Source organism: Phyllobates terribilis, unplaced genomic scaffold (assembly GCF_046119375.1).
Source record: "Phyllobates terribilis strain yellow unplaced genomic scaffold, ASM4611937v1 Scaffold_2__4_contigs__length_985480577, whole genome shotgun sequence".
In the NCBI taxonomy this organism is placed as follows: Eukaryota; Metazoa; Chordata; class Amphibia; order Anura; family Dendrobatidae; genus Phyllobates; species Phyllobates terribilis.
The window spans coordinates 887,932,674-887,952,065 of record NW_027362762.1 but is presented as its reverse complement, the minus strand read 5'-3'; the positions used below and the strand labels follow the sequence as shown (position 1 = coordinate 887,952,065).

At 42.9% G+C, this 19,392-nt stretch overlaps 1 long non-coding RNA gene across 1 annotated transcript; it reads left to right on the top strand.

The window, feature by feature from the left end:
* The first annotated feature begins 900 nt into the window (after positions 1-900).
* On the top strand, positions 901-1,826 carry LOC141235867 (uncharacterized). The gene is made up of 3 exons (XR_012301576.1): positions 901-1,020; positions 1,159-1,266; positions 1,760-1,826. It is a non-coding gene; the product is annotated as an uncharacterized lncRNA (long non-coding RNA).
* The last annotated feature ends 17,566 nt before the right edge of the window (positions 1,827-19,392 follow it).

Genomic DNA, 19,392 nt, shown 5'->3' with positions numbered 1-19,392 from the left:
AAGTTGAGGGACGCATGGATTCCACTCAGTATCAGCAGATTCATGACAATAATGTTCAAGAATCAGTGACAAAGTTGAAGTTACGCAAGGGATGGATCTTTCAGCAAGACAATGATCCAAAACACAGCTCCAAATCTACTCAGGCATTCATGCAGAGGAACAATTACAAAGTTCTGGAATGGCCATCCCAGTCCCCAGACTTGAATATCATTGAACATCTGTGGGATCATTTGAAGAGGGCTGTCCATGCTCGGCGACCATCAAACTTAACTGAACTGGAATTGTTTTGTAAAGAGCAATGGTCAAAAATACCTTCATCCAGGATCCAGGAAATCATTAAAAGCTACAGGAAGTGACCAGAGGCTGTTATTTTTGCAAAAGGAGGATCTACTAAATATTAATGTCACTTTTCTGGTGAGGTGCCCATACTTATGCACCTGTCAAATTTTGTTTGAATGCAGATTGCACATTTTCTGTTAGTACAATAAACCTCATTTCAAGGCAGAAACATCACTGTGTCCAACAGTTATTACATATATCAAACTGAAATAGCTGTTGCAAAAACACCAATTTTTATAAAACATTAAGCTTAAGATTAATAGGGGTGCCCAAACTTTTTCATATAACTGTATATAACAATTGTTTTTTCCATCACAGTATGATAATGTTCATACATTTTTATTTTTTTGTCAATGGAGCTGTGTGTGGGCATTTTTTTGTTCATGGCAAGCGAACATTTTTATCAGTACCATTTTGCGTTAAATAAGATTTTTTGATTGCATTTTTGAGGGAAGGCGACTTAAAACGTCAATTTTGGTATCTGTGTACTTTTTGTGCTTTATGTAACACTACTTTACTATTGTAATATAACAATTGTTTTTTCCATCACAGTATGATATAAATCATTACGGACCATCATTAAAAAGTCCCACTCATCCTCTCCAAGTTGTTGGAAATACTGTAACTAAAGGAGACAATGGTAATTTGCAGAAATCTCAGTCATCATCACCTGTGAGTGCGGTAAGTGTGTGCTTTAAGAGGCCACCAAATGTAAGGATTTTCATACTAAATAGTAAAGTAGTGTGACAAATATCACATTTTAAGCAACAACTTATCAATCAAAAAAGTTTTACATTATTATTATCTAATCTTTTACAGACTGTGCCACACAGGACAACCCGCTCCACCTTACAGACTATGCGGCTTGTTGCAGATTTTGAAACAAAGACTGAAAGTTTGAAAACCTATTTATACACAGGCATTACGGTAAGGCTGCAAAATAACAGTGTGATTTTTAGTGAAAAAATGTATGGAGGAATTTAGGAAAGTATAAAACAATTTACATACCAATGCCAAGCAAAGTGCTGGTAAAAATGGTTCAGTTCTGAAAAGCTTCTTATATTATTTCGTTTTGTATTTTCAAAGCAAAATTACTTAAGGAACGACTCCATTATTAAAAAAGTTGTACAACATTCGAAAAACATGCCCCTCACCTGTCGACAGGTTCGGTGGGATATCGTAACTCCAATGTCATACTGATAGGGAATTTAGATTGTGAGCCCCATGGGGACAGCAATGATAATGTCTGTAAAGCGCTGTGAAAATGACGCTATATAAGAGAGTAAAATAAGTAATAATATAAATAAAAAATAAATAAAATAAATTGCAGCTCAGACACTGAAGTAATGTGACTAATATATAAAATTGATGTATGAATATTCAATAATTATAGTTTTCTGTATTTTTTCATCTTTTACAGACTGCGCCACACAGGACAACTCGCGCCATTTTGCAGACAGAGCAGCAATCTGGAAATGTTGAAGCAAAGACTGAAAAGGTGGCAGCTTCTCTATACACGGGTGTAACGGCTTAGCAAAATTAGCAAAAATCTAGAAAGGTTAAAAACTGTATTTACTAATACTAGTACAAATGGCATCACAATGTTGTACCAGTAATCACATGATAACAGATTCAAGTCCTTTAGGGGGACCAGAAAACTTGTGTAAAACATTTTTAAAAACATGAAAAAAGCTCCAAAAGTTAAAAGTGAATCTGTCTGTATGATATAGGAACCTTAAGTGGGGCAAGTTAAACTATATAGTAATACAGTGCTAAACATATCTCTATTTTAATTTCACAACGGAGAAAAATACGATCCCAATGAATAGCAAAATGCCCACACTGTAGCTGGTTAAAGTGATACAATTCTGGAAAACACTGTAAATTATTTCATTTAGAAGTGTAAAGCAAAATTTCTTAAAGAATAGCGCCTTTGTTAAAAAGGTTGTACAGGATTAGAAAAACACGACTACTTTCTTCCAAAGACAGCGCCACACTTATAAACCGATTGTTTGAGGTATTGCATCTCAGTTCTCTAATTGACACAACCCATAGACAGATGAGACGCTGTTATGGAAAAACAGCAAACAAGTATCCATATATTTCTAATTCTGAACAAACCCTTTCTTTTTTATAATACTATGTGCCATTTTAACAAATTGTAAGTAAATTGCTCTTTTTTTCTCTGTCTCAAAAATTGATGCAACCTCATAAAATGTAGGTATATCCCCCATAATGTCTTTTATGTACAACTTTACCACTGGTACAACTTTAATGTAGTTTACAATTGTTTGATTTATGCATCAAATTTCCTATTGTTAATGTAGTGTAGTATTTCCAATGACACTGGAAGATTGTAAATCGTTTTTTCTCTGTATAGCTGAATTATCGCATTTGTGTTTATATTGTTTATTTTCCTTTTACAGCAACATAACAAAAAAGTCTCTCAATCGCTATCTCTACATCAATCTGCACGAAATAAAAGAGATACAGCAGAAAAGGTGACTTCCCAGTCCTCAGCCATTAAGGTGAGGCTTGATAATACAGTGTATGCTGACTCGTGCTGACATAACATTTTCATTTTTAGGTCAATGGAGCTCTGTCAGGGCTTGTTTTTTTTTTTGCAGATTGAGCCAATTTTTTTGTTGACACCATTCTCTTATAGTTATGACTTTTTGATTGATCCTATTCCTTACTATATTTTTTACCCAACCAAAAAAAACACAATTTTGTCACTTTTAACTTTTTTTCTTTATGGAGTTTACAGATTGGGCTAAATAACTTAATAATATCCTAATCCTAAAAACCTAATATTTTGATAGATTGAACTTTATGGATGTGGCAATACCATGTATGTGTATTTTTTATTTTGAAAAATCTATTCCTAATGGGGAAAAAGAGGGATGATTTGATAATTCAAATGTTTATGTGCTTTAAATTTTTCAGATGTTTTAAAACTTTTTTTTTCTTAATTTTTAGTATATTTGTTAGTCCTTTTAGTGGACTTAAACCTGCGATCGTCCGATCACTATTACTATACAGCAATATTTCAGTATTTCTCTATATAGTAAAAATCACGGTCTCCTTTGAAGCTCATCCATAGACTGGGTTTCAACAAAGCTCTGTGAAGGACCACCACCTGCCATAACAATCCATTGTTGTGGGGCAGCCGATGGGCCCATAAATTGATGCACCCTCATGCCACTGAGCTGTTCATGCTGCTGTCGGAGAATGAGGCAGCTCCTGGCTGAGACATGTATGGCACAACCTTAAACTGTCAGCCAGCTCCATGCACATGCTCCCGGCTTACACTTTACATGTACAGCGGATGTTGGAAAGTGGTTTAAGTAATAGAACATTAACTGAATGTATAGTGTTTGCTAAAAAATAATTTTTAGTATATTTGCCCAAAAATTACTTTTCTTAAAAAAAATAATAATAATAATTTAGTTGCTATTTTCTGATGCTAAAGATGAGTAGATTTTCTGAATTTAAAATACGCCGACTTTTCACAAAGAATTTGATTTGCACCTAGTAAATTCATGAGAATCGCGTAATTTAAAAGCCTGTTATTGCCTAAAAAATACTGTATGTGAATTCCCCTTAGAGTCAAATGAACATGTTTTGAGCTCTGTAAGGCAAACACAGCTATTAATGTCCAAATAACTTCAACCTATCTGGCTAGGGAAAAACAGATGGTAACTAGTGTTGAGCGAGCATGCTCGACACTGCTCGGTACTCGCCCGAGCATCATGCTACTCGGGATGTTCGGCGAGCACCGAGCATTTCCGGGTTACTCGGGCGGGAGCTCGGGTCTCCGCCCTGCATGTTTGGTGCTCTTTACAGAGCCAATGAACATGCAGGGATTGCCAGCCAGTCACTGTAATGCCGCAGCCATATTGTTTGTGGGCATTACAGTGATTGGCTGGCCGTACAGCGTCACCTCGAGTATTTAAAACCGGGCGCCGCCATCTTGGACACAGACGCTCCGGATCAGACAGTGTAGGGACAGCGCTGCTGAGCTAGGGAGAGATTTTTCCTGCGAAATAGTTAGTATAGGGTCTGTAAAGGCTGCCAGAACAAACAAACAGTCCTTCTCAGGACTAATATCCATCCCAGATATCAGGCAGGCAGGCTGTATAGGAGACACAGTGGTTATACCAGCAAATGCTGCATTACAGTCCTGTGTGCCCCTGTTTCTGAAATTGCTGCACTTAGCTGCAGGTCTCGGGGGCCAGTAAAAATACTTTTTTTTCATCTAAATCCTCTTTTTTTTTTTCCTCCTACACACTATACAAATACCCGTCTTATTAACCTATTGGTGTCCACCCCCCCCAAAAAAAAGTGTGTCTCTGATTTTTCAGACACAAATATATCTGTTGAAAAGAGTCTGGTATAAGCCACAGAAACAGAAGTGCGGTTTTGCAGTTCCATGGGTAAAATCTCTGTAGTACCCAGTTTTGGGCCTTTGGTAACTAAAAAAAAACAGTTTGAGTGTGTCGCTCACTGTTTAGCCGCAAATCTATATTTTTAAAAAAGTCTGGTATATACACAAGTAAATTAAAACTGTGCTTTTGCTGTTCCACGGTAAAAAATCTCTATTATCCTGCTTTTCGCAGTAAAAAAAACAGTAGTGTCTCCTGACTGTTTTGACTCAAAAATATATCTGTTGAAAATAGTCTGGTGTACGCCTGACAAATCACATTGTTGTTTTGCAGTTCTATGGGTAAAATCTCTGTAGTATCCAGTTTTGGGCCTTTGGTATCTAAAAAAAAAACAGTTTGAGTGTGTCGCTCACTGTTCAGCCGCAAATCTATATATTTTAAAAAGTCGGGTATACACCAGTAAATTAAAACTGTGGTTTTGCTGTTCCACGATAAAAAATCTCTATTATCCTGCTTTTCGCATTTTTTTGCAGTAAAAAAAACAGTAGTGTCTCCTGATTGTTCTGACACAAAAATATATCTGTTGAAAATAGTCTGGTGTACGCCTGACAAATCCCAGTGTGGTTTTGCAGTTCTACGGGTAAAATCTCTGTAGTATCCAGTTTTAGGCCTTTGGTATCTAAAAAAAAAACAGTTTGAGTGTGTCGCTCACTGTTCAGCCGCAAATCTATATATTTTAAAAAGTGTGGTATACACCAGTAAATTAAAACTGTGGTTTTGCTGTTCCACGGTAAAAAATCTCTATTATCCTGCTTTTCGCAGTAAAAAAAACAGTAGTGTCTCCTGACTGTTTTGACACAAAAATATATCTGTTGAAAATAGTCTGGTGTACGCCTGACAAATCACAGTGTGGTTTTTCAGTTCTACGGGTAAAATCTCTGTAGTATCCAGTTTTCGGCCTTTGGTATCTAAAAAAAACCAGTTTGAGTGTGTCGCTCACTGTTCAGCCACAAATCTAAATATTTTAAAAAGTGTGGTATACACCAGTAAATTAAAGCTGTGGTTTTGCTGTTCCACGGTAAAAAATCTCTATTATCCTGCTTTTCGCATTTTTTGCAGAAAAAAAAAACAGTAGTGTCTCCTGAGTGTTCTGACACAAAAATATATCTGTTGAAAATAGTCTGGTGTACGCCTGAGAAATCCCAGTGTGGTTTTGCAGTTCTACGGGTAAAATCTCTGTAGTATCCAGTTTTGGGCCTTTGGTATCTAAAAAAAAACAGTTTGAGTGTGTCGCTCACTGTTCAGCCGCAAATCTATATATTTTAAAAAGTGTGGTATACACCAGTAAATTAAAACTGTGGTTTTGCTGTTCCACGATAAAAAATCTCTATTATCCTGCTTTTCGCATTTTTTGCAGTAAAAAAAACAGTAGTGTCTCCTGATTGTTCTGACACAAAAATATATCTGTTGAAAATAGTCTGGTGTACGCCTGACAAATCCCAGTGTGGTTTTGCAGTTCTACGGGTAAAATCTCTGTAGTATCCAGTTTTGGGCCTTTGGTATCTAAAAAAAAAACAGTTTGAGTGTGTCGCTCACTGTTCAGCCGCAAATCTATATATTTTAAAAAGTGTGGTATACACCAGTAAATTAAAACTGTGGTTTTGCTGTTCCACAGTAAAAAAATCTCTATTATCCTGCTTTTCGCAGTAAAAAAAACAGTAGTGTCTCCTGACTGTTTTGACACAAAAATATATCTGTTGAAAATAGTCTGGTGTACGCCTGACAAATCACAGTGTGGTTTTGCAGTTCTACGGGTAAAATCTCCTTAGTATCCAGTTTTCGGCCTTTGGTATCTAAAAAAAACCAGTTTGAGTGTGTCGCTCACTGTTCAGCCACAAATCTAAATATTTTAAAAAGTGTGGTATACACCAGTAAATTAAAGCTGTGGTTTTGCTGTTCCACGGTAAAAAATCTCTATTATCCTGCTTTTCGCATTTTTTGCAGAAAAAAAAAACAGTAGTGTCTCCTGAGTGTTCTGACACAAAAATATATCTGTTGAAAATAGTCTGGTGTACGCCTGAGAAATCCCAGTGTGGTTTTGCAGTTCTACGGGTAAAATCTCTGTAGTATCCAGTTTTGGGCCTTTGGTATCTAAAAAAAAACAGTTTGAGTGTGTCGCTCACTGTTCAGCCGCAAATCTATATATTTTAAAAAGTGTGGTATACACCAGTAAATTAAAACTGTGGTTTTGCTGTTCCACGATAAAAAATCTCTATTATCCTGCTTTTCGCATTTTTTGCAGTAAAAAAAACAGTAGTGTCTCCTGATTGTTCTGACACAAAAATATATCTGTTGAAAATAGTCTGGTGTACGCCTGACAAATCCCAGTGTGGTTTTGCAGTTCTACGGGTAAAATCTCTGTAGTATCCAGTTTTGGGCCTTTGGTATCTAAAAAAAAAACAGTTTGAGTGTGTCGCTCACTGTTCAGCCGCAAATCTATATATTTTAAAAAGTGTGGTATACACCAGTAAATTAAAACTGTGGTTTTGCTGTTCCACGGTAAAAAAATCTCTATTATCCTGCTTTTCGCAGTAAAAAAAACAGTAGTGTCTCCTGACTGTTTTGACACAAAAATATATCTGTTGAAAATAGTCTGGTGTACGCCTGACAAATCACAGTGTGGTTTTGCAGTTCTACGGGTAAAATCTCTGTAGTATCCAGTTTTGGGCCTTTGGTATCTAAAAAAAAACAGTTTGAGTGTGTCGCTCACTGTTCAGCCACAAATCTAAATATTTTAAAAAGTGTGGTATACACCAGTAAATTAAAGCTGTGGTTTTGCTGTTCCACGGTAAAAAATCTCTATTATCCTGCTTTTCGCATTTTTTGCAGAAAAAAAAAACAGTAGTGTCTCCTGAGTGTTCTGACACAAAAATATATCTGTTGAAAATAGTCTGGTGTACGCCTGAGAAATCCCAGTGTGGTTTTGCAGTTCTACGGGTAAAATCTCTGTAGTATCCAGTTTTGGGCCTTTGGTATCTAAAAAAAAACAGTTTGAGTGTGTCGCTCACTGTTCAGCCGCAAATCTATATATTTTAAAAAGTGTGGTATACACCAGTAAATTAAAACTGTGGTTTTGCTGTTCCACGATAAAAAATCTCTATTATCCTGCTTTTCGCATTTTTTGCAGTAAAAAAAACAGTAGTGTCTCCTGATTGTTCTGACACAAAAATATATCTGTTGAAAATAGTCTGGTGTACGCCTGACAAATCCCAGTGTGGTTTTGCAGTTCTACGGGTAAAATCTCTGTAGTATCCAGTTTTGGGCCTTTGGTATCTAAAAAAAAAACAGTTTGAGTGTGTAGCTCACTGTTCAGCCGCAAATCTATATATTTTAAAAAGTGTGGTATACACCAGTAAATTAAAACTGTGGTTTTGCCGTTCCACGGTAAAAAAATCTCTATTATCCTGCTTTTCGCAGTAAAAAAAACAGTAGTGTCTCCTGACTGTTTTGACACAAAAATATATCTGTTGAAAATAGTCTGGTGTACGCCTGACAAATCACAGTGTGGTTTTGCAGTTCTACGGGTAAAATCTCTGTAGTATCCAGTTTTGGGCCTTTGGTATCTAAAAAAAAACAGTTTGAGTGTGTCGCTCACTGTTCAGCCACAAATCTAAATATTTTAAAAAGTGTGGTATACACCAGTAAATTAAAGCTGTGGTTTTGCTGTTCCACGGTAAAAAATCTCTATTATCCTGCTTTTCGCATTTTTTGCAGAAAAAAAAAACAGTAGTGTCTCCTGAGTGTTCTGACACAAAAATATATCTGTTGAAAATAGTCTGGTGTATGCCTGAGAAATCCCAGTGTGGTTTTGCAGTTCTACGGGTAAAATCTCTGTAGTATCCAGTTTTGGGCCTTTGGTATCTAAAAAAAAACAGTTTGAGTGTGTCGCTCACTGTTCAGCCGCAAATCTATATATTTTAAAAAGTGTGGTATACACCAGTAAATTAAAACTGTGGTTTTGCTGTTCCACGATAAAAAATCTCTATTATCCTGCTTTTCGCATTTTTTGCAGTAAAAAAAACAGTAGTGTCTCCTGATTGTTCTGACACAAAAATATATCTGTTGAAAATAGTCTGGTGTACGCCTGACAAATCCCAGTGTGGTTTTGCAGTTCTACGGGTAAAATCTCTGTAGTATCCAGTTTTGGGCCTTTGGTATCTAAAAAAAAAACAGTTTGAGTGTGTCGCTCACTGTTCAGCCGCAAATCTATATATTTTAAAAAGTGTGGTATACACCAGTAAATTAAAACTGTGGTTTTGCTGTTCCACAGTAAAAAAATCTCTATTATCCTGCTTTTCGCAGTAAAAAAAACAGTAGTGTCTCCTGACTGTTTTGACACAAAAATATATCTGTTGAAAATAGTCTGGTGTACGCCTGACAAATCACAGTGTGGTTTTGCAGTTCTACGGGTAAAATCTCTGTAGTATCCAGTTTTGGGCCTTTGGTATCTAAAAAAAAACAGTTTGAGTGTGTCGCTCACTGTTCAGCCGCAAATCTATATATTTTAAAACGTGTGGTATACACCAGTGAATTAAAACTGTGGTTTTGCTGTTCCACGGTAAAAAATCTCTATTATCCTGCTTTTCGCAGTAAAAAAAACAGTAGTGTCTCCTGACTGTTCTGACCCAAAAATATATCTGTTGAAAATAGTCTGGTGTACGCCTGACAAATCACAGTGTGGTTTTGCAGTTCTATGGGTAAAATCTCTGTAGTATCCAGTTTTGGGCCTTTGGTATCTAAAAAAAAAACAGTTTGAGTGTGTCGCTCACTGTTCAGCCGCAAATCTATATATTTTAAAAAGTGTGGTATACACCAGTAAACAGTAACTGTGGTTTTGCCATTCCACGGTAAAAAAAATCTCTATTATTCAGGTTTTGATATTTTTTCCGTAAGGAAAAAAAGTAATAGTTTCTCCCTGATTGTTCTGATTGTTTAAAAGAGTCGGGTGTAGGCCAGAGAATTAGAACTGTGGTTTTCCTCTTCCACGGTTCTAATCTACTTTTTATTACCCTTTTTCCATTGATAGTGCGAATGTAAGCTATTTTACTTCCTTTACAATGGGCAAGGTGCATGTCAAGGGATGTGGAACTGGACGTTCTGGTGATGGTGCATGCAGAGGACGGGGCCGTGGCCAAGGTGAAAATGTGCCACAACCAACAGCCACATCTTCTCGCTCCCACTTCTTGACCGAATTACTAGGGAAGCACAGAACAACACCAGTATTGCGAACTGATCAGTGTGAACAGGTTATTAATTGGATAGCAGATAATACTTCCAGTTACCTGGGCACCACCACCTCCGGTCTGTCTTCCACACGGTCAACTCTTAGTAGCCGTGAGTCTCGACCGCATACTCCTCCTCACCCTGATGCTCCTTCCTCCCACCATGCCGAGTGTCGTCAGACAGCAATTGATCCCACACTTGGACACTCTGAAGAGCTGTTCACTGGTCCATTTCCATATTTGTGCCCCTCGCCTGCTACGCTTGAACTGGTGGAAGAGGAGATCCCATGAAGGAATGCCCAAATATTTGAACAGCCACGGCCACAGGAAGTCGACGCTGGCAATTTGTCACAAGAGGTGGACGATGACGAGACACAATTGCCAGGAAGTGAGGAGGAGCATCGTGGTGCGCAAGTGGAAGTGGAGGAGGTGGTGGATGATCTAGTAACTGACCCAACGTGGTAGGAGGACATGCAGAGTGAGGCCAGCAGCACACAGGGGTAGGGAGGCAGAGTACCCCAACAGGCAGGAAGAAGCAGTGTGGTGGCCACAGACAGAAGGCAGGCAACCGTTCCCCATAACACCAACACGAGGGACGTTGCCAGTACAAGCGGTAGGTCTTCCAGAGTCTGGAATTTTTTTAAAGACTCTGCTGATAACCCCAAAAAGGCCATTTGTACCACCTGCCATGCCAGCATCAGCAGGGGTGACAAAACTACCAGCCTGACCACCACCAGCATGATCAGGCACATGGCAGCAAAGCACCCAACTTTATGGGGCGAAACCCAGGGTCCACGACCAGTGTTAGCGGGTGTCACCACTGCTTCTTCCACTGTTGTGCGTGCAATAGAACCCCCTGTTGTGTGTGCAAGGCAATCCCCTGTCCATACTGCATGTAAAGATGCCCCCTCCTCTCAGTCTTCACTTGTTATGGCAGTTTCTCAAGAAACAGCATCAACGTCCACATCCAAGTCCCACCGCAGCGTTCAATTGTCTATATCCCAGACCTTTGAACGAAAGCGGAAATTCGCAGCTAACGCCCCACAGGCCACAGTCCTAAATTCGGACATTTCACGACTGCTTGCGTTGGAAAAGCTGCCTTTTAGGCTGGTGGAGACGGAATCCTTCCGCAACCTTATGGCGGTGGCCGTCCCTTGGTACTCGGTCCCCAGCCGACACTATTTTGCCTGGTGTGCCATCCCCGCACTACACAAGCATGTGTCCCAAAACATCTGCCAATCCCTCAACAACGCAGTTACTGGGAGAGTCCACCTGACAACGGACACGTGGACAAGTGCTTGTGGCCAAGGACGGTACATCTCCCTGATGACACACTGGGTAAGCACAGTGGAATCCGGGACCCAGTCGGACCTTGGGACGGAACATATTCTCCCCACACCGAGGATTGCGGGCCCTATGTCAGTCAGAGTTGCCCCCACAGTGTACAGCTCCTGCGCATCATCCTCCTCCTCCTCCTCCTCATGTTCAGCCTCCATCTCAGATATCACCACATCAGTTACAAGCTGGAAGCACTGCAGTACTGCCTCAGCCAAGCGGCAACAGGCTGTGCTGAAACTCATAAGCTTAGGTGATAAACCTCACACTGCTTGTGAGTTGTGGACAGCTGTGAAAGAGCAGGCAGATCTGTGGCTGAGACCGCTGAACCTACATCCAGGCATGGTCGTGTGTGACAATGGCGGCTCTGAGGCGAGATCACACACGTACCATGCCTGGCTCATGTGCCTAACCTCGTGGTTCAGCGGTTTCTTAAATCGTACCCCGAGTTGCCAGATCTGCTCGTGAAAGTACGCCGCCTGTCAGCTCATTTTTGCAGGTCGACTACAGCTTCCGCCGCCCTTTCTGTGTTGCAGCAGCGTTTGCAGCTTCCGGCACACCGACTGGTGTGTGATGTCCCCACACGTTGGAACTCTACCCTCCACATGTTGCAAAGGATTTGTGAGCAGAAGAGAGCAGTTGTGGAGTACCAGCTGCAACAAGGCCGTCGATATTCAGGTCAGACTCCACACATAAGACCTCATGAGTGGACCTGGATGTCTGACATATGTACCATCCTGACAAACTTTGAGGAGGCCACCAAGATGGTGAGTGGTGATGACGCCATCATTAGTGTCAGCATCCTACTTGTCTGTCTTTTGCAACACTCTCTGAAGAGAATTAAAGAGGAGGCATTGCAGCCAGAGTATGATGAGATGGATCAAGAAGCCGTAGTGGGCGATTACACACAGCCCAGCCTCATCTCATCCCAACGTGCATTGGGGACAATAAGGTAGAGGAGGAGGAGGAAGAACAGGAGCTGTTATCATGCGTGGTAGACGGTAGTACCTGTACAAGTGTCATACCGTCGGTTCAGCGTGGGTGGCCTGAGGACAGGGGGGAGGAGGAGGAGGAGGAGTAGAGCATGGTCAGTCGTCATCTTGGTGAGGACACGGAAATCTTGCCCGTTACCAGTCTGGCACGCATGGCTGACTTTATGTTACGCTGCCTTAACCGTGACTCTCGCGTTGTCAAAATGTTGGGTGACAGTCATTACTGGTTGGTGACACTTGTAGACCCCAGCTACAAGGAGAACTTTCACTCTCTTATTCCTGAGGTGGAGAGGTCTAGAAAAATGGGCCAGTACCAAAAGGCCCTTGCTGCAGAACTATTAAAAAAATTCCCATCTGAACACGCTAGCGGCAGAGGTCACAGTTCGTTGACCAACCAAAGCGTACGAGCGAGAGAGAGGCAACTCCAATCCAGCAGAGGCAGGGGAACACTGTCAACGTTCTGGGACAGTTTTCTGAGACCCTCCCTTCGGACACACGCAGAGGCGCCGGGTACTCTCACAAGGAGTGGAAAGTTTCAAAAGATGGTGAGGGAGTACCTTGCCGACCGTACCAGCGTCCTCCGTGATTCCTCTGTGCCTTTTAATTATTGGGTATCCAAGCTGAACACTTGGAATGAACTCGCTCTGTACGCCTTGGAGGTCCAGGCCTGCCCTGCCGCTAGGGTGTTATCGGAGCGTGTTTTTAGTGCCGCTGGGGGAATTATAACTGATAAGCACACTCGCCTGTCAACTGACAATGCTGACAAGCTGACCCTTATCAAAATGAACAAGGGCTGGATTGGGCCAGACAGCAGAGTAACATAAAGTCAAATCCACTGTGTTATTTCGGGAGGTGTATTCACATGCACCGCTTCACACCCACACATGGGTATACGCTTCCTCATTTCGGCTGTTTTATGTTCTTCTCCTTATCCTCAGCCTCCACCACCACTATACCACCAGGGTGACTGTGGTCCGTGTTGCCATTATTGAAAGTTCCTCCGTCCTTATTTTTGTCAGCTTTTGCTTGGAAGGCATAAGCAAAGACTGTGGGAGACCCACTCCCCAATAATGGGAATAATATTTTTAAAATGCTGTACTGTATGGCTTTTGTAAGGGGCATTAAAACCATCTTGTTATACCACTCTGACCTCCACATCTCTTCTGAGGGGCATTAAAAGTGTCTTGTTATACCACTCTGACCTCCACGTCTCTTGTAAGGGGCATTAAAAGCGTCTTGTTATACCACTCTGACCTCCACGTCTCTTCTGAGGGGCATTAAAAGCGTCTTGTTATACCACTCTGACCTCCACGTCTCTTGTAAGGGGCATTAAAAGCGTCTTGTTATACCACTCTGACCTCCACGTCTCTTCTGATGGGCATTAAAACTGTCTTTTTATACCACTCTGACCTCCACGTCTCTTCTGAGGGGCATTAAAAGCGTCTTGTTATACCACTCTGACCTCCACGTCTCTTGTAAGGGGCATTAAAAGTGTCTTGTTATACCACTCTGACCTCCACGTCTCTTCTGAGGGGCATTAAAAGCGTCTTGTTATACCACTCTGACCTCCACGTCTCTTCTGAGGGGCATTAAAAGCGTCTTGTTATACCACTCTGACCTCCACGTATCTTGTAAGGGGCATTAAAAGCGTCTTGTTATACCACTTTGACCTCCACGTCTCTTCTGAGGGGCATTAAAAGCGTCTTGTTATACCACTCTGACCTCCAAGTATCTTGTAAGGGGCATTAAAAGCGTTTTGTAATACTACTCTGACCTCCACGTCTCTTGTAAGGGGCATTAAAAGTGTCTTGTTATACCACTCTGACCTCCACGTCTTTTGTAAGGGGCATTAAAAGCGTCTTGTTATACCACTCTGACCTCCACATCTCTTGTAAGGGGCATTAAAAGCTTCTTGTTATACCACTCTGACCTCCACGTCTCTTCTGAGGGGCATTAAAACCGTCTTGTTATACCACTCTGACCTCCACGTCTCTTCTGAGGGGCATTAAAAGCGTCTTGTTGTACAACTCTGACCTCCACGTCTCTTGTAAGGGGCATTAAAAGCGTCTTGTTATACCACTCTGACCTCCACGTCTCTTATAAGGGGCATTAAAAGCGTCTTGTTATACCACTCTGACCTCCACGTCTCTTGTAAGGGGCATTAAAAGCGTCTTGTTATACCACTCTGACATCCACGTCTCTTGTAAGGGGCATTAAAAGCGTCTTGTTATACCACTCTGACCTCCACGTCTCTTGAAAGGGGCATTAAAAGCGTCTTGTTATACCACTCTGACCTCCACGTCTCTTGTAAGGGGCATTAAAAGCGTCTTGCTATACCACTCTGACCTCCACGTCTCTTGTAAGGGGCATTAAAAGCGTCTTGTTATACCACTCTGACCTCCACGTCTCTTGTACGAGGCGTTAAAAGCGTCTTGTTATACCACTCTGACCTTCACATCTCTTCTGAGGGGCATTAAAAGCATCTTGTTATACCACTCTGACCTCCACGTCTCTTGTAAGGGGCATTAAAAGCGTCTTGTTATATCACTCTGACCTCCACATCTCTTCTGAGGGGCATTAAAAGCATGTTGTTATACCACTCTGACCTCCACGTCTCTTGTAAGGGGCATTAAAAGCATCTTGTACCACTCTGACCTCCACGTCTCTTGTTAGGGGCATTAAAAGCGTCTTGTTATACCACTCTGACCTCCACGTCTCTTGTAAGGGGCATTAAAAGCTTCTTGCTATACCACTCGGACCTCCACGTCTCTTCTGAGGGGCATTAAAACCGTCTTGTTATACCACTCTGACCTCCACGTCTCTTGTAAGGGGCATTAAAAGTTTCTTGTTATACCACTCTGACCTCCATGTCTCTTGTAAGGGGCATTAAAAGCGTCTTGTTATACCACTCTGACCTCCACGTCTCTTGTAAGGGGCATTAAAAGCGTCTTGTTATACCACTCTGACCTCCACGTCTCTTGTAAGGAGCGTTAAAAGCGTCTTGTTATACCACTCTGACCTCCACGTCTCTTGTAAGGGTCGTTAAAAGCGTCTTGTTATACTACTCTGACCTCCACGTCTCTTGTAAGGGGCATTAAAAGTGTCTTGTTGTACCACTCTGACCTCCACATCTCTTCTGAGGGGCATTAAAAGCATCTTGTTATACGACTCTGACCTCCACGTCTCTTGTAAGGGGCATTAAAACCGTCTTGTTAAGCTACTGGGACCTCCACGAGTCTTCGAACGGGCATTGCAGTTCCTCATAATTTTTGGAAAGCCTTCCATTCACTGCTTAGGCTAACAGTGTACAGGAGACCCAGTTGCTATAAATGGAAAAAACGGTTTAGTTAAGGCCCTCTGACCTCCATGTCATTTCCAAGGGGCATTGGAGTGCCTCAAAATTTTTGGTAGGCATTGCACTCACTGTATGCCCTATAACTGTGTAGCCGAACCGCTCCTTTTGTTACAGAAACATATCCTGCAAGACATATGTGGTTGACTCGACTGATATTGATGTGAATGGTCCCTGTTCCTCCTGCTCTTTCTCCTTTGCCACTGCCTCATCCATCATTTATCACCTGAAGCTTTGTTTTAACGGGAGTCATAGAATTGGAATAGTAGCAGGAAAACATCCAGCAATCCTCGGAAGAGGTAGGATATGCGCCAAAACGCTGACCACCTCAGGCCTAGCCGCTACTACATACATGCGCTTGCATTCCAAGAAAACAAAGCAGATGCTAACTTCTATCATCATCATCATGGTCCTCACCTTGGCACTCTCAACTCCCCTGATGGAGAAGCCAGGGCCCACCGGAGGAGTCTGGTTCTCTGGTGGGCTCGTCCAATGCTGCCCTAAAGCAGGCCGGGCTAAGAAAAGTGTGTGGGGGGATGTTCCAAGGAGAAATAGGGGCGGCTGGGGACCGTTTATGGACACCCGGCTGCCCCCAGGCGGCTGGGGATCGTGTGTGGACACCCGGCCGCGTGGCGGCTGGGGACCGAGTATGGATTCCAGGCCACCAACACAGCCATGACGTGGTGGCCAGATTCCGCCTCCACATGCCTAAAAGGCCCAATTTCAAGTGCAAGCAAGCAAGCAGTATGGTATTGCAGCCTGGGGGTGGGTGGGTGGCAGGCTGCATACTTACGCTTGCATTGCAAGGAATGGGAGAGGTACAATTGAACAGTGCCCTGGGACAAGAACTTGCACGGCGATAGTTGCAAGTCTGCATTTCTGATGCGGCAAGGATGACTTCTGATGGGCACACTTTTAGGCAGTGACCTGGGTGTCAGAGATGTTTCCAGGGGTCTTCCCCATGCTGTTCCCATGTCTTTTCAGCACTGTATGCATGTGTCACACAGCACATTGTTACGGATCCGGGCCGAGGTGCAAGGAGGGACCCAGAGGGGCGTAACTAGGTATCAACTCAGACCGACCCTTGTCGTACGGCGGCTAATGACTCCGTGACCAGGGAGGGACCGAGCAGAGGGACCAGGTGCTACTCTGGGGACGACCTTGTAAGAGAGCAGGTGGCTCCCACGGGTCAGATGACTGGGACTGACCGGTATAGCAGATGGGCACAGCGAGCAGGCTGAAGTCTCTAGGTTAGCAGACAGGTGGTCACGGCACGTGACAGCAGGAGCCTCCAGGTAGGCTATCAGGTGGTCACGGCAAGTGACGGCAGAGCAGGCTGAAGTCTCTAGGTTAGCAGACAGGTGGTCATGGCAAGTGACAGCAGGAGCCTCCAGGTAGGCTATCAGGTGGTCACGGCAAGTGACGGCCAAGCAGGCGGAAGTCTCTGGGTTAGCAGGCAGGTGGTCACGGCAAGTGACGGCCAAGCAGACGGAAGTCTCTGGGTTAGCAGGCAGGTGGTCACGGCAGGTGACGGCAGAGCCTCCGGGTAGGCTAGCAGGTAACAGGCAGGTAACAGGTGAATGCTCCCAGGTGAGCGGGCTAGCAGGCACGGCAGGTAGCAGGCAGGTAACTGGCAGGTGCTTCCTGGTAAGCAGGCGGGCTTGCCCATAGACAGACTGGCGGGTTGAACGGAAGACAGACTGTCAGGCTGGAGAGTAGTCAGGCTGGCGGACTGGAACAGTAGTCAGGCTGGCAACTGGACCTGAGGGCTGAAGCAGAGGTAAGTATACTGTGCATCAACTATTGCTCGGGCACCTCCATTTTGGAGGAGGCGCCTTATGTATGGGAGGTCCTCCGGCAATTGGCCGGGGACTCCTTAGGACGGCGCGCGTGGCCCCTTTAAGAGAGAGGGAGCGTGTGCGCTCCCTAAGCACAGTGCCCGGGAAGCTACGCGCGCCGGCCGCAGCAGGAAGAGGAGCGCAGGAGGACGCCGTGCGGGGAGCGGGGAGGTGAGAAGGACGGCGTCTCTGCCTGGCAGGGGGCAGAGACGCCGATGCTACACACATGGCCAGATAAGGTTGTAAAATGTTAAAATGACATTTCCCGGTGAATGCATTTGTCACGGTTGAAAGCAATCCAAAAGTGCAAAAACGCATAAAAAATGCTACTTGTGAACATAGCCCAAGGTGTGGAGGAGTATTTTTTTGGGGGGGGGTATTTATTTTACCTTATACACAAGTCTTTACCCTGGAAAGGAAGTTCCTTAACATATTTCACAGGAAATCAGTTTCAGTTTCCTTTTTGAACGTTTTATTTTGAGCCCTTAAAAGTGGCTTAATACCTCTGACCACGTTGTTGACAGCAGTGACTTGGGCGTCAGAAATGCTTCCTGGGGCGATCCCCATGCTGTCCCCATGTCATTTGAGCACTGTCACTATCGTTTTGGGCACTTGTTAGGCTTTTAAAAGACTGCCGGGGGTGCTGCGCCAAAAATGCTCGGGTCTCCCATAGACTAACATTGGGCTCGTTGCTCGGGTCAAGCACCCGAGTATCACGGCGAGCTCGGCCCGAGCTTCGAGCACCCGAGCATTTTAGTGCTCGATCAACACTAATGGTAACCAAAGGTAACCAACAGCATATTGAACAATGCACTGCAGTATCAGACTTTTTAAGCTATTTAAATTATATCAATGGTCTAAAAATTATCTTTTTGGGGGGCGTGGTAGATGCATGTATTGCTGTTGTTTATAGACAGGTGTGGCAAACAGAAGAAGCCCTGGTATTTTCAGGTGGTTGAGTGCAACAATTATTCCAGTTTGCGGAGTATAAAAAGTTTTGCACTTAGCTAATTGGTCCAAAAATGATCATTTTAATTAGGGAGACAAAACAGGTGTATTGTACTATTTTGAATGAGAAGAAGTAATGGCCTTTTAACTAAAAGTGAAAAAAAAAACAGTCAATGGACAGTCAAGCAGGCAGACAGATGAAATGGTTGATTTAATCATTGGCATCAATCACTTTGCTTCATGCTTCATGCTCGCCAGCATGATGTTATTGTAATAATGCAACTTTGATGGTTGGCTGTCATGGTCAGTGTCATAGCCATCATCATTTTCGCTCTGTCTACCTCATACCCTTGCTGCACTAAGTCTATATCCTCCTCCACTTCCACTTGCTCTTCCTCCTTTTCTGCCTCTTCCTCATCTAAATCCTGCAGAATGTGATATGGACCTTAAAGGTTCCCAACAAACATGAACATGTGCAAATTGGTATTTTTTACAGGATTCATATTGTTAGGGATTACATCCCTAATACCACACATGTATCTACTGACAAATTTTAGCATCTTTTCTAAGGGCATCAGTAGATAATACACATCCCTCAATAGCTGTCAATATCAGATCTCAAAGTAACCTGCAATCCAATTCGACAGCTGCATGATGCAGTCCGTCATCACTTTACGCTGTTCGTAAAGTGCAGTATATACACTGTTGAATTCCAGTGGATTGCAACTTTGCAAAGTAGGGGGTGCTCTGGAAGGTCCGTTTTTTTTTTGCAAAGCTAGGAGGGCGAGCCTTGTCACATAAGGCCTACTGAAATGGGCTGACAGTTTTCTGACCACCACCTTTCTCAAGAGTGTATATTTCAAAAAGAAATCTTACATTATTAAATTCAGAACATGGGCCATGCATGGAGTATGGATTTAT